The 16867-nt window shown below is 35.0% G+C and overlaps 1 protein-coding gene and 1 long non-coding RNA gene across 5 annotated transcripts in view; one reads left to right on the top strand and one right to left on the bottom strand.

Annotated features, from left to right (window-relative positions):
* Positions 1–16867, bottom strand: part of LOC5573976 (isocitrate dehydrogenase [NAD] subunit gamma, mitochondrial) — an 84736-nt gene that overhangs the window by 42199 nt on the left and 25670 nt on the right. The gene's annotated exons all lie outside the window — the stretch shown is intronic.
* Positions 5478–8642, top strand: LOC110679884. Its single transcript, XR_002502777.1, has 3 exons — positions 5478–6868; positions 6939–6969; positions 7039–8642. It is a non-coding gene; the product is annotated as an uncharacterized LOC110679884 (long non-coding RNA).

Raw genomic sequence — 16867 nt, 5'->3', positions numbered from 1 at the left:
AGCTGGAGTTTTCTTGTAGTTTGATAAAAAAAAACTTTGTGTCATATTTCGTGTGTAGTATCTGTGCTTCCCTCCCAGATGGCTTGCCAAACCAATTATTTCTTCGTGAACTTCGACAGTTTCATATGCTTGAAAATATCTGGTACCTTTCCTCTTCTTTTTGCTGTATGAAACTCCCGTCTCGGAAGCTGCTTGTAGTCGACTTTGACGTAGGTTTCGTCGTCCATTACCACGCAGTCAAACTTCGTCAGCATCGTTGTAAACATCCTCCGAGATCGCGCTTTGGCCGTCGTATTTTGCTTATCATTGCGATTTGGAGTCACTACCTTCTTGAAAGTCGACAGTCCGGCTCGTTTTTTGGCTCGATGCACGGTTGTAGATGATACACCCAGCTCATTTGCGGCAACTCGTGAGGTTGGAGTTATGCTTGAAACTACCGGCTAGTCTCTTTGTCGTCGCAGCGGCTTCCGGTTTTCGATTCCCCCCGATTGGTGTTTTGAATAATTCATTCGTTGTACTGAAGCAAACAAACAGCAGCAACAAAGTTCCAAAATTTTGATTTGATAATCCTGGGAAAAAAGGATGAGAATCCTATAAAATTTCTAATGAATCCTTTAATGGTTCTCATCAGAATTACCTCAAGATTCTCATCAACATCATCGCAGGATTCTCATCTCATCTCAGGAGTTCTCATCAGAAATTTCATCAAAGGCCTTTTAAATTTCACATTAGAATTCTCTTGGATTCCGCATCAGAATCCTCTTAAGATTATCATTAGAATCTTTTGAGGATTCTTTTTAAAATCATCTCAGGTATTTCATCAGCATCCTCTCAGAATTCATCAGTCAACATCAACATCAGTCTCGTCTCAATCTTTGGATTCGAAAGCAAAATTCTAGGATGCTCATCAGAATCTTTCTGGATGCTAATCAGAATCCTCTCAAGATTCTCGAACAGACTCCTCTCGCGATGATTGTCAGAATCCTCGTAAGATTGGCATCAACAATCTTCCCAGGATTCTCATCACAATCCTTTCAAAGTTCTCAACAGAATCCTCCCACGATTCTCATCAGAATCCTTCTAGAATGTTATCAGCATCGATGAAATCTTATCGGAATCGTTCAGAGTTCTCAATCCTTCCAAGATACTTATCAGAATTCATCCAGGATTCTCATCGGAATCCTTTAAACATTCGCAACAAAATCCTTGCTGTATTCTTCTCCAAAAACTTCCAGGATTCACATCAGAGTTCTGATTAGAATCCTTGCTGGATGCTCATCAGAAATCTTTTTGGATTTTTAATAGAATCCTTCCAAATCAAATCCTTCCAGAATTCCCATTTTTTTTTTCACTATTCTTATCCAAACTTTCTAAGATTCTCATCAGAAACATTGCAAAGCTCTCAACTGGAATCAGAATTTTCATCGCAATTCTTCCAGGATTCTCATTATAATATTTACAGAATTATCATCAGAATCATATCATGATTTTTATCAAAAACCTTCCAGTATTGTCACCAGAAACTGTTTTTCATCAAAAACTTTTACTCGCAAGATTCTCATCAAAAATTTTCTCAGGATTCTCATCAGAATCCTCTCAAAATTCTAATCACAATCTTCCCAAAGTTCTCATCAGAATTCTCATCAGAACCCTCTTAAGATTCTCATCATGAACTATTGAGGATTTTCATCAACATTCTCTCAGAAGTCGCTTCAGACGTCTCAATTTTTGCATTCGATACCAAAATTCGAGGATGCTCATTAGAATCTTTCTGGATACTAATCACAATGCTCTCATGATTCTCGATCAGATTCCTCGCAGGATTCTCATCAGAATCCTCTCAGGAAGCTTGTCAGAATCCTCGTAGGATTGGTATCAGAAATCTTCCCCGGATTATCATCACAATCCTAGTTCTCATCAGAATCCTCTCACTATTCTACTCAGAATCTTCTCATGATTCTCATCAGAATCCTTCCAGAATTCCATCAGCAATGTTGATTCAGCATCGATTCCGTATTCTCATCTGAATCGTTCAATAAATCTTATCGAAATCCTTCAAGGATTGCCATCTCGCCCTTTCAAATTTATCTTCAGAATACTCTTTCTTCAGAATCCTTCCAGGATTATCTGCAGAATTATGCTGTGATTCTCCCCAGAGTCCTCCCAGGCTTCTCAATAGAGTCCATTCAGAATTCCCAACAAAAATCCTTCCAAGATACTTATCAGAATTCATCCAGGATTCCTTCAAATATTCGCAACAGAATCCTTCTAGGATTCTTATCCAAAACTTTGAAGAATTCACATCAGAGCCCTTCGAGGATTCTAAATCGAATAGAATAGAATAATAGGATCCTCCGCGGATTCTATTCAAAAACCTTCCAGGATTTTTACCGAAATCCAGTATTCTAATCAGACTCCTTGCTGGATGCTCATCAGAATTCTTCTTGGATTTACATAAGAATTCTTCCTGGATTTTCAAAAGATTCCTTCCAAGATTTTCATAAAATCCTTACAGGATTCACATTAATTTTCTTAACGATTCTTACCCAAACTTTCTAGGAATCAGAATTTTCAACACAATTTTTCCAGGATTCTCGTTAGAATATTTACAGGATTCTCATCAGAAACCTTCAATGGATTTGATTAGAAACGTTTCAGAGCACTTCCAAGGATTTCACTAGAAAAAAAGGATGAGAAGCCTATAAAGTTTCTGATGAATCCTCTCAAAGATTTCCCAGAATCATCCCACAATTCTCATCAGTATCGTCTCTTCTCTTCTAATCAAAATTATCACAGGATACTCATCAGCATCATCGCAAAAGTTGATTCTTTGCAGGATTCACATCAGCTTCCTAGCAAGACTCTCATCAAAATTCTCTCAGGATTCTTTTTACAATTTTCTTAGGGTTCTCATCTGAAACCTCTCAGAATTCTCATCAGAATCTTCTCACAGTTCTCATCAGAATTCTTTCAACAGTATCTTTTTAAGGTTCTCTTTCATCAGCATCCTCTCAGAATTCACATCAGACTCGTCTCATTTTTTGCATTCGATAGCAAGATTCAGGGATACTCATCAGAATATTTTTGGATCAAGATTCTCGATCAGATTCCTCTCAGGATTCTCATCAGAATTCTCTCGGGGTACTTGTCAGAATCTTCGTAGGATTGATATCAGAAATTTTCACATTTTTTTTTAAAGCTCTCATCAGAACCCTCTCACGATCCTCATTAGAGTTTTTCCAGGATTTCATCAGCATCGATGCCGAATTCTCATCAGAGTCGTTCTAGGAATCTTATCGGAATCGTTAAAGAATTCCCATGCCGTCATTACAAATTTATCTTCAGAATGCTCTTTCCAGTATTCCAATCACACTTCTTTCAAGATTTCCTTCAAAATCCTTCCAGGATTCTCTACACAATGCTTCTGAGATCCTCCACAACATCCTTCCAGGCTTCTTTCTCAACAGAGTCCATTCAAAATCCTCAACAAAATCCTTCCGAGACACTTATCAGAATTCATGCAGGATTCTTATCGGAATCCTTTAAATATTAGCAACAGAATCCTTTCGGGATTCATATCAGAGTCCTTCAAGGATTCTAATCGAATAGAATAGAACAATAGAATCCTTTGAGGATTCTTACCTTCTAAGATTCTTATCCGAAATTATTCAAGATTCTCATCAGCTTCCTTCTGAACTCTCATTAGAACCTTTCAAGATTACTATTAACATCGTTTAAGGATTCTCATAAGGACCCTCCCTGCATAATAGGAATCTTCCACAATCAAAAATAATCGGTTGAGAAACGGCTGTTTGAAGTTGACCATTTTGCATGGGAAACTTTGGGGCTTTGGTGCATTTTTTTATGTCCGATACTGTACTTCTGATTTCAAATACATATTTGTAAAACTAAGCCAAATGTGTCGAGCGATCTTAACGTACACTGTTTTTCGAACTTCATGAAGGAAGAGATGCTCGTTCAACTTTAAAAACTATGAAAATCCTTGTTTGTTAACCACCTATCGATCGCAATTCATTACATCGTTATGATTGTATTCCTCGAGAACAGGAATATAATTTTGTATTACACTGTAAAGTTTATTCTACTTACTAATATGACGAGAAACCCTTGTTTTTTACCCTTTTGCTGAAAATCAACATTCAGAGCAATCTCTAAGATGATGGACATCAATATTTCTTGTACCTAAAATCTGAGAAACGTTTTTAAAACTTTTTTGCCTGTGAATCAAAACTCAAATCGATGACATGTTTTTTTTTTTCGAAATAAAAATGTTTACAAGCATTGACGCATTAAATTTAGATTTACAGAAAACATACAGTTGTTAAAAGTAAGGTTTTCGTAATTTTTTGAGAAACCAATTGCGTGTAATCAAAACATTTGGTTTCTACATAAATATGTTTAATGAATTTGTAAGAGCCAATTTATGTAAAAAATATATAGTCCCCTCCTTCCTCTCTTTTTTAGCATTACGTCCCCACTGGGACAGCTTTTGATTTCACCCTAAATTTGTTTTACTTAAAAAACTACATTGAATTTGTTTACCGGCATATCGGTCTGTTTTGCCCAAAGTAGTAGGGAGCAAGGAGAAGAAAGCAATGAAAACTATATGGATAGATACCGTAAGGGAACAGCGGCGAAAGAAAATGGATTAGAAGTGGAAGAGGGCATACCATATGAAACAGTATTACTTGAAATGTCCTTCGTTGTGGCTAACATATCCCATGGGAACGGCTTGGCGTGTTGTTTGAATAACACTACCAAGACAACATACGCACCGAACTTCTACAAATTAATTTATGCTAAAAAAGCAACATGTTATCACTTTAAAACTTGATTTATATGCAAACAGAATAAAAAAAAAACTAGGATTTCTTGAAGTTTGTTAATTTAAATAGTGTGAGTGTAATCTTGAATTTCTATTACTATACCCAAAAATGTTCTCTGGACTACTTCAATCGAATTAAAAGCAAAAATGACATTAAATTTTCATTCAAAAGCAAACAGTTAATTTAAACAAAAGTATTTTTTAATTTTTTTCAGTAAGATAAATTTTAAGTGTAATCAAAAATTTATATTCCTGCTATTCCTGCAAATTGTTTAGGGTGAATTTCAAATTACACTGCGGTACAATTTCTTGTCTCAAGCATCAGAATGTACTTAATTAAGGGTTGCTGAATCCAATGCCCAGATAGCCGTAGCGGTAAACGCGCAGTTATTCAGCAAGACCAAGCTGAGGGTCGTGGGTTCGATTCCCACCGGTCGAGGATCTTTTCGGGTTGGAAATTTTCTCGACTTCCCAGGGCATAGAGTATCTTCGTACCTGCCACACGATATACACATGCAAAAATGGTCAATTGGCATAGAAAGCTCTCAGTTAATAACTGTGGAAGTGCTCATAAGAACACTAAGCTGAGAAGCAGGCTCTGTCCCAGTTGGGACGTAACGCCAGAAAGAAGAAGAAGAAGAATCCAATGCCGTTTTCCAAAATAGTATAGCATATTTAGTCTTTGAGATATTGGCAGTTACAAATGCACGATTTTGACGATTTTAGTCAACTTGCATGCAAGTTTACAAGCTTTAATGACGATTTATTTACTTATTTTATCACAGAACTGAATTTTATTGCGTTGAAGAATGTTTATCAACAAATTTTGTAATATTTTCAAAGCCCAAAACCTACTTTTTCCATTCATTTCTTTTAGTTGTTCAGACAGCGCAAAAGAACGAAGTGAATTTTGCAAAAAATGACTTTAAGCATGTTCTTGAAGGAGAGGAATTTTCGACGCTATTTGTGGAAATTTTTGGTCGGAATTCTTAAGAAAACGAATTTAGCAAATTTGAGTGAAATTCCTGACAGAATACATAATTTAATTATAACTCAGAAATCATAGGGAAATTTACTGGCAGAATTCTTGGCACATATGTTGGAATTTCTACCTAAATTCCTAATATTAATACTAAAAAAACACTTCCTTAATTGTTTGATGGAATTCCTCGCGGGACTTCCTACGAATTCTTTGAATAATGTTTGTTTGGAACTCCAGAAAAAAAATGTGCATTATATTCTGGAAAAAAAATGTTAAAATTTCTTCAAAGGGTGGCTCGGAGATCCCTTTTAGCTTTCCGCTGATAATCTTACGTCAAAATCGTCCAAAATTTGTCCAAATTCAACCAAATATAATTTCCTAAATTTTGCTTCAATTTGCAACACAGTTTTCTCTTAAAACTCAACAAATAGAATTCATCAGAATTTCTACACAATGTTCTCCAGAAAGTTCAACAGGAATGTTTTCTTCTCTCGGTACCTTTATTTTGAGAAGCCATTTCATATTTTCGCAAAAATAGTGACTTTAGTGACCATTTTACTGAAAAATCGACTTTAGTGCGTTTATTGATGCAAATAGTGGCTTTTTAGTGACCAAGAGCAGGAAAGGACCCGTGCATAGGAAACGACCTGCGAATGGTCCCATACCTTCAGCTTACAAATCAGAACAGATTGACTTTGAACTACCAACACTGTCGCATAACGCAAAACGGATAATCGCTCAAAATTCCTTGCCAATGAACAAATCCCCGTAGAGGTGATTACAATCGGAGTTAATGTCCAAATAATGACCAAAATGGAGAATTAATAATAACCGGATTGCTGACTAAACTTCTAAAACCAACGTCCGTCAGATCTACGAAGTCATTCGTGCCCTTTCAAACTAATAAGAATGAAGTGTTTCGTCTACGCTCTTTATCTGCTAGTGCTCGTATCGGTAGAAACGAGTGCTACAAGATGTGTACCCAATGCGTCGGAAATTAAAAAACCTGTGCCCATACATAGACCACTACCTACTGTGATGTAAGACCAAATAGAACTCATTTGGGACCGAACTTCTAACCAACTACCTATGTTTCGTATTTCGATACAGACCGAAAGTCCCAGGAATTCCTCACAGCATGGTATTGGTGTTTTAAATAATTATGGTAACATGGTTTAGCACATAATTCTACTTTCATTTGCGCTTCTAGCCTAATGAAGAACAAACAATTGACGTTGCGAGACGAACGTTGGCTCCCGGAATCCGCTGGAAAAGGTCGATTGCCGCCGAAAGAATTCCGAAAGCGAAAGCAGAGAACCTCGGTTTCTAACCTAACTGGAATAATTGGACTAATCTCAAAACCTGAAGAATTTCATCATTTATAAAATACAGTATACAGTGCGAATCATTATGGTTCAAACATTGAAGCGTGATCAAATTGAAAATTCTTCTTTTCATCAGAATAATTTAGAGAGCAACGTCTAGTTTCTGCCATAACCTTGGTATACGAGAAACACTAAACATCAAAATCCCAATCGAATTGTAAATAACAGAGTTTGAATCTTGATTGACCGCCCTCGGTGATTGGAGCATGACTTCTAAATTTTTCAACTTTGTCCGGTATTGGGTGCTGACCGGTACTGCGAAAAGCGCGGTTGTTGCACTATGGTCAAATTCATTTCTCGAACGCGTGCACGGAAAACAATGACAATTGTGATTGAACACTAAAAAAAAGTCACCGAATAACTAAAGTGTATGCAATAATGATTATTTTCTATTCTTCTTTCATTCATTCTGAGATTCTCTCGGAAGTTCATCTATCATTATAAATTGAATCACTCTAGGATTCTTCAAAAAACACTCACAGCTTTCTGGGATTCTTTGGAAAATCCTCTTGAGGTTCTTCGTAAAATCTCACTGAGATTCTTCCTGGAACCGTAAATTTCTCTAGAATTATCCCAAAAATCTCTGAAGTTCTTCCGGTAATCCTCATGGAATTCTTTATAAGAAATCCTTCTGAAATTTATCAGGAAATCTCTCTGTAATTCTTTCATAAACCTATCTCGAGCTGTTCCGTCCAAAAATCCTTCTTGGGTTATTCCGGAAATGCTTCTAGAATTCCTCTTTATGAAAGTACAGAAAATCTTCCAAGAATCCCTGTGAGATTCTTCCGAAAACTCCATCTGGAATTCTTCCATAAATCTCTTGGAAATTCCTCTTAGTTTCTTTCCGAAATCCTTCTGAAACTATTATAGTTATCTCATTGATCGCTCTATGATTTTTCCGAAAATCTTCCTTCTTTTGGATTATCTTGAAAATTCCTTTTGGATTTTTATGAAAATTCTTCCGGGTTTTTTTCCGTACAATTTCCCTGGAATACTGCCGAAAATGTTTCGATGATTACTTTCCTGAAGGATGAAATTCTATTAAAAAAAATCTGGGATTCTTCTGAATATCTTTTGAAGATTTTTCCAGAAAACTTTCGGGGTTTCTTACAAAAATCCCTCAGGATTTCTTCCGGAAATCCATCCGAAATTATTGTATTAAAACCTCTGAGTTTTTTCCACAAATCCATCAGTAATTCATTCGTGAATGTCCCTGGAACTTTTTTGGATATCCCTTTTAGATTCTCTCAGGATTATTCAAATTTTTCTGGGATTCTCCCAGAAATCCGTCTGAAACTACAGTAAAATATCTATTCTTGCGCTGTCAGATTATTCCGTTCAAATTCTAGAGATTTTTCCGAAAATCCCTATTGAATACTTCTAAAACCATGTTAAATTTTTTCCAGATATCTCTTGGTTTATTTGACATTTTTTATCTTGATTTATCTTGATTTATTTGACATTTTTTAAGGAAATCAAAAATAACAACTAAAATACTAAGTATGGAGAAGTTTTTGAAGAATGTTCTCAGATTTTCTTCCGAAGACACCTAAGTTTTTTTTTTTTTTGGAAATTTGTATGGCCTTTTTCTAGAAATCCTTCTTTAATTCTATCGAAAATCTCTGGAAAAAAAATCGAATATCCGTTTGGAATTCTGATATTCTGATACAATCCCCTTCGGGAAATGTTCTTGATTTTTACGATTTATTAATTAATTTCCATTTTATTAGTTAATCTTCAGAAAATCACTCTTGAACATGAACGGAAATCCCTTAAGAAAACTTCCGGCCAGCTCTCTTGGACTCTAAAAAATACCACTGAGATTCTTACGGGAATCTTTCTAACATTCTTATAAAAGCTACTCTGAAATAGTTCCGGAAATTTAGCTTGAAATTCTTCCGTAAATCTTTCTGGAATTCTTCCGGACATCGCTCTGGAATTATTCGGGAAAACTTTCAAGAACTCTTCCGGATGTCTTAGTGAATTCTTTCGAAAACCCTGTGAATTTCCTGAAAATCTTACAGGGATCCTTCCGAAACAACTTCTGGGATTCATTTGGATATCACTATGAAATACATCCAAAAATCCATTTATAATCGTTTCAGAAATCCCCACAAAATTCATTTAGAAATCTATCTGTGGTTCTTTCGCAAATTATCCCAGGATTCTCCCGGAAATCCTTCTACAATCCCAAAAAAATCCTATGAAATTTTCAGAAGAATTCCAGAAAGATATTTGGAAAAGTCCCAGAATTATTTTCTGAGGAATCCCAATGGTATTTCCGGAAGAATACCTGAACGATTCATGGTAGAATCCCAGGACAACTTTCGTTAGCATCCTTAAATGATATATGGATGATATGGTATTTCCGGATGAATCTTAGAAGCTTTACGGAAGAGCAGGAATAATTCCCGAAAAATAAATCCGGAAGAATCTTTGAAAGATTTGATTGGGTTTATTCTACGAATGACGTGAGGTAACAATTGTCGGCGTCGTATAGCGAGTGAAGTAACTCACCGTGTAAATCAAATGAAGAGTCACTTCACTCGAGTCGAGAATGGCCACCTGGCTATACGATACTGACAATTATCACCTCACGCCACTCGTAGAATAAACCCATATGAAACCTTTCAGCAAAATCCAGGAGTATTCCAGAAGAATTTCCGAAAGAATCTTAGGGAGATAGACTATAGGATGATCACACGGAGAGTCTTGAAAAATCCAGGAGGAATGCCCAGAAGTAAGTCCGGAAGAACTTATGATAGAATCATCGATAAAAATCTAGTAGGAAGTATTCAGAGGATCCTCAGAAAGATTCGCATAAGGTTTTCCGAAAGATACATCCAAAGATATCAGGAAGAATTCCAATAGGATTTTCGGAAGAGTCTCAGAAGTATTATAGAGATATTGACGAATATTCCTACATATATCCCTACAATATTACAGAGGCACTTTAAAAGAATTCCAGAAGAATTTTCGAAAGTATCCTCGAAAGATATCCGAAAGTATTCTAGAAGGATATCCGAAAACGTCACAGATGATTTTTGTTAGAGTCCAGAGGCATTCGAATAAGAATCCCAGGAGTATTACCGGAATAATCTTAGATTTTTTTTTCGGAAGAATCTCAGAACTATCTAAAACGAAAGAAACAATTGATTTGAAGCAAATCTTGGTTTGAAGAAACAATTGGTTTAAAAGTAAAGCACGGAAATTATGTAAAGTGTATACTATGTATTACCCAAGTAACACGCTAAAACATGTTGCAAAATAAAAATTAATTAGAAGGTCATATTGAAAAATTATAAGCGTGACTAAAAAAACATCTTCAGTATGAAGAAGGTTTAAGTTTGTTATACAGAAACAAATAGTAAAATGGTCTTATTATCTTACGAATCTGAAAACTTCTTAGAGCTAGTGTCAATATAACAAGTCATAGTGTCAATAGATCAAGTTTCGTTATAATATTTACAATCTTATTCGGTGCCTGTTCGAGGTTGCCCCCCTTATTTACGCCAATGGAGACATGAGGTATCGTTTATCCTTGAAGGATTTCTGGAGATCACGCCAGGGATCCGCAATATATTATGAAGCAATTCATCATGTTTGTTTTCAGAATTTCCCAGATAAATAGTTTAATGTGGAGTACGAGATGTCAGGCCAATGTGCGCCCCCGGCATAAATGTCTAGTACAGCGTATCATCGTATTTGTCATGCAATACATATGGTCGGGGTTCTGCTAAACCGCACCAAGTGCCAAAATCTTTATTCCTAGATATTTTACTTTAAAGTTTTTTCATGTACTAGTTTATCGCGGATGATAATTTTAATTTTTTTATCGCTCACATGCGATTAGCAGTATTCAATAAGTACACCGAGATTAAATATACTAGTTAATCATCAAAAATTAACGATGTAATTGGATTTCATTAAACAATATGAAGCACTCAGTTCACTCTGGCTGAACAAAAATTGAAAAATATGGTTCTTGGTTCGGTATGGTTGGATGTATTTCACAGTTTTCAACAACACAAGTAAAATTGGAGACAAATGATGTTGACCATCACCGTGCATGTTGGAATCCATGTCACAAGTGTTTATGGGAAGGGTTCGTATGTATTGAATCAAGGTTCTCACGTGTTCATACATAGATCCTAATGATCGAAGAAAACCATGATTTCACTTTGCCAAAGCGCACCAAGTTGCTCCCATTTGGTGCACCTTTGCTGATCACAGTAGCGTAGCTAGGGGGGTGCGGTGGGTGCGGCCCGCACCGGGCCCCGAGTTGATAGGGGCCCCACAATCGTGGTAAGAATTTCAGCAAATATTATGAATTTGAAAAAAAAACCAACAGGGTGACCTTGATCGGCAATGTAAGGGGGGCCCCATGATCAATGGTATTAATAGCCTAAACAGCTATTTGAAATTCATTCTCGATAACTCGGTGTAATTTTGTGATTCAGACGGATCTACCTATATATGCGGGGCCCAATCGTATGTGGAACTGATTTTGAGGTTATAATTGAAAACAATAAATCACTTATCATATTAAGGACCAATTTGATACACATTAAAAGCTGGTAGCAAATCTCTTTTTATAAGTTTAGTCTCTATTTGAATGCAAGACTTTATTTTTAACGCAAGTGCATTTTAAATTTTCATATTTTTTTCTTCATTCTGCTTACACTGAACACTGCTTCAAGAGGTTCCAGAGAGACCTTCAGAAACTGTTACGTGATTTTTTTTTTCACAAATTCATCAGGTTTTTTTTTTCAAAATATTTTTTAGTGATTTCTACAAAGATTTCTTCAGGTATACTTTTGGGATCTTCTTCAGAAATTTATCTATTGATTCCATCAAGCCTCCTAAAAAATCTTCCAGCGTTGTTTCGAGGGATGGTTAGAGGTATTTCTTTGTAATTTTGTCCAGGAAATCCATTAGTACTTCAACGTTTTTTGACAGCATTCGACTCTCCACACCTCTATATTGATGGGATCGAGAGATCGAGATCGAGATAAAGAATATATTTTTAATGAATACTAGATTGTTTGAATATCCAGTAATTATCGATCATGCATAATTACTCCTGCAGTTCTTCCAAACAATTTATCGAGTATTTTCTCAAGTAAAATATTCATGGTTTCTTGAAAAGTTCATCTGAGGTTTTTCACCTGCTACAGTCGAATTTCTAGTTATTCCAATTATCTAAGCAATTTGCTTACGAAATCCTTCAAGACTTACTCAAGAGCCCAGGAGTTCTTTGTTTGTGAGAGTTCATCAATGGTTACTTTCAAAGTTAATCAAGTTGACATTACATTGACATTACTTTGGGATTTCCTCATGGGCGTAAATAGCCATCAGACTTGAGGGGGGCCACGGCCCCTTCTCATGAGAGCTAAAAGTCGTAAAGGATTTAGATAACTTAACAATGCTTGTTTCAATGATATTTGTGGCGCACTTTTATACAGAGGTAGATCAAAACCTAAAAATCGTCCAAAACCGACTGATCAACTTTCTTAGATACCAAATGTCACTTTTATGGAAGTACAGTAAAAATTTATTTTTTCGTTTTGCCAAGATGACTTATTCTACCCAATCTTATATATCTCGAATAGAATACAAGGATTTAAAAGCAGATTATAATCCGGATTTACCTTTCCAATTCGATTTAAACTAGATGTTTACAAAATTATAAAACAAGATAAAGATTTAAATGTATCACTCAAGCCTCAATGTTTGCTAGTTTGAAAATATGGATAATTGTTGCTCAGCATTTCTGTAGCAAACGATTCATTTCTTTAAACCTCTTGAAACCAAAATTTGTACATAGGATTGAGTAATACCTTTTTTGTTAGAGTTAAAAACTTTAAATCCTAAAGCTGCTTGGCTACCATCATATTGAAGGATTGAAGTTTTTTTGTATTCAAATTAAGCTGTCGTCAGCAAATTTGTTCGATAACCATTGTTTGAAGAAAACAGGATGGAAGTTATTTTGCTCATGGATTTATTAATAGCCATTCAGAGCAAAAGTTCGACCTTGGCGGTATAATCAAAATTTTTATAAAAACAATAGCAGTTGAAAATAAATATCATACAGTGAACCTTCAACATATTGCTATAATTTCGCTGATTGTCTTGAACAAACTTTTGCCCCATCATTGGGGTTCGACACTTTGACGACAGATACACTGTATATAAAATTATGTTTACAGATAAATACACTCTAAATTTTCATCAAAAAATTGCCCAAAGCCCAAAAAAAAAAGTTTTCCGCAAAACTAGGTGAAAATGTGAAATGTTGGTGACTTTTTTCGCACGATCAGGCAAATTTCGCTAAACTTGAAGATAATATATAAATTTGGGGTAATTTGTAAATTTCTCTACTTTTTTTTTATTCCAGCAATTGTGTAGTAACTTATAAAAACGGCCCCACATAAAAAATCAAAGAAGATTTTATCCTTAATAATTTCCATGCAATGAAAGTTTGATCAAAAATTATAATGTTTACGTCAAAAAACAACAAATTGCCATTATTTTTCCAAATCTCAATCGATTCTAATGATATTTGTAGTGAAAGTCTCTTACTTGAACACTATGGCATCTATAAGCTTGATGTAATGTCCATATAAACTACGTAAGACGGCAAAAAAATTGGTGCAAGAAAAAATAATAAAAATAAATAAAAAAAGGGTCATATTATAAACACTTATAGAAAAATTAAAAGCGTGTCTTAAAACAATCTTCAGTATGAAGAGGGTTTACGTTTATTTTACAGAAACAAATAGTAACATGGTCTCATTATCTTTTAAATCTAAAAACTTCAGAAAATTGGTGTCAACAAAACATTAAAAAAAATTGTTGCGACATCTACGATTTTACACGGTTCGATGTGTTTTTTGCACGAATCCGCCACTATCTTACTATATGTAAAGGGATTTCAATGTTCACAGTTTTGCTGTCTCATGTGAATGCAACTGCTTCACTATTGTCTACTTACTAGCAGTTTATATCGGTTCCCGACGTCTCGGAGACAAATTTATCGAATGGCTCATAAATTTCAATATGAAACATTTAAAAGTTCGCGAAAAATGTATGCAAACTAAAGTTCGCTTACTGCATCATTGTTTATTTTCGATTTTTTTTTGTAAAACTTTACTGTAACTCTCATACATAAACATTTCCCAGTAACAACGATTCGTTCTAGATAATTGATCACAAAATATCGCAGGATGTTTTAAAATATGAAAAGACTTTGGTGTTCTAATTCTAAAACATGCTTCAATGAATTCCAATATCGGGAAAGGCAAAAAGGACAAAGTATGGCATTATGTGACGTTTTAATATTACATATTGCTATTGCCTGTCAAACAATGATCATCCATAAATTTATATTCAAAATGCATTTAATGCGTCTAGTATCATAAGTGTTTGATACTAAAAACTAGTTTTAACTGTATTGTCATTTCTTCTCCATTTTTTTCGGGGGGTCAAGCCCATGGTTCAGGGGGGCCAGGCCCCCCCTGGCCCCTCCCTATTTACGCCAATGGATTTCCTTCTGAAATATTTCCCGCATTTTCGATAAATTTCACCAATAATTTCTGAAAAAAATAGTAGTTTTTTTTCTTTTGAAGATATTCCTGGGTTAATGACTGTGAAAATTATTTGAAGACATCTTTGGGAAATTTATCTAAATACTTCTAGAATAATTCCTAAAGGAATCTTACAAGGGAAGGTCACGATGGTGTTACACGGGGTTTTCAACTGGACTATTTTTGTTAGATTCTACATGTCGAAATATGAAAAACCCCAAAGCCTTTCGGGTGATGGACCAGTGGTGTAGCCAGGAGGGGCTCTAAAAGGGGAAATTTTGTACGCATATTATATTATTAAGCTTATTGGAAATTCGACAAAAATATTTTTTTAGTATTTATTTTGATGGTAGAGAACAGAATTGACATTAATGTATGTTTAAAATGTATTTTTCCATGCCATAGGCGCAATCCGGATAGGTTTCTCGTTGGTATACTATTCTAATAAAACCAAATTTGTTTTGGTGCCCATATTCCATGTTAGTTACGCCAATGGCATAAAAATACATTATTAACATACATTATTGTAAATTCTGCTCATTACTATCGTAAAAAATACTGAAAAAATCTTTGTGACAAATTTCCAATTGACTCAATAATATTATATTCGTATAAAATCGACCCTTTCAGAGCCCCTCCTGGCTACACCACTGGTCCATCACCCGAAAGGCTTTGGGGTTTTTCATATTTCGACATGTAGAATCTAACAAAAATATTCCGGTTGAAAACCCCGTGTAACACCATCGTGACCTTCCCTTGTTAGAAACAATCTGTGGAGATATTCCTGAAGGAAATCTCTGGAAGAACTCTGAACGCTAATTCTGAAGGAAGTTCTATAAAATTCCTGGAGAAAATACTAGTTGTACTCTTAAAAATGTTGTGAATGGGAATCTTGTTGGGAGTTTAAAGAAAATTATGGTAATATCATTGGATACATTCCTGAAGTACTTATGACTTTCTTGAGAAAAAAAAATACTGAAGCAATCTTCGAAGAAATTCATGATGAAATCTCTGAGGTAACTTCTATGATTATCCCTAAAAAAAATCTACGTTTAATTTTTGATGGTATAAAACGGAATCCTTAGCAAGTTCTCAAACATTATAAAATGAATTCCTGAAAGAAATCATTGGAGTGCATTTTGTAATTTATTTGAAACGAACTCTGGGCAAATTCATTTATTTTTGAGCAGTAGCGCAACCAGTATTTGACTCTGGGTGGGGTTTTGTAGACTTGAAGATCAAATGTTTTTGGGACAGTTAAACGAGTGCATAAAATGTCTAACGGAAAAAAATAAAAATATTGCGAGATTAACATTGAAGAATAACGTAACACCATATGTAAAATCAAGCTTTTCTCGTCCACCATGGGAATCTATTTTATATGAATTCACAACGTAATGTAAGGAAATCTGTTGTACCTAGTAAAATTTTCCAAAAGTTTTTCAAAATACGTTTGTTGGGTATGGAAAAACCTTCGGGTTCCAAAAACCATTTCGTGCTCTACAAGTGTAATCTTAAATTCTATTTTTTATTTATGAATAAAAAAACTAAACGGGATTAAAATATTCTGATATCATTGAAATCTACATTTTTCATATTTTATTCGAAAGTTTATCCAAGCTACATTTGGATGCACGCACATACATTAGCGTGATAGCGTTCAAACACACTTCGTTTGGTCTGTTCCTTATATACGTGTTCAAATTTTTCAACGAACAGAATGATCTTTCAGTGCGAGTCGCAGTAAGAAGCATTGCGACTATTATTAGGAGTTTGTCGAGTGCAAATCAGCATTGCAGATATTGAAGCGTTTTCAGACTGTAGAAGAATGTTTGTGATTTTTCAGCTAAGCAATGGAACCACGATCTCCTTTAAGAGGAAAATAACCATCATCGTTTTACAAATTTTCAAAACCAGTTTTTACGCTCAAAATTGAAGCAATGTTCAAGATAATTTTTCATGGCACTGTACTTGCTATCTGTAATGCGATGATAGATTTTCATGAGGATTTAATAAAATTTGAACGAAAAAACTGGTTTTTCATTCTTGATGATTGGTGATGATTAAA

The sequence above is a fragment of the Aedes aegypti genome, chromosome 3 (genome assembly GCF_002204515.2).
Source record: "Aedes aegypti strain LVP_AGWG chromosome 3, AaegL5.0 Primary Assembly, whole genome shotgun sequence".
Lineage (NCBI taxonomy): Eukaryota > Metazoa > Arthropoda > Insecta > Diptera > Culicidae > Aedes > Aedes aegypti.
This window is presented reverse-complemented; position numbering and strand designations above follow the sequence as displayed.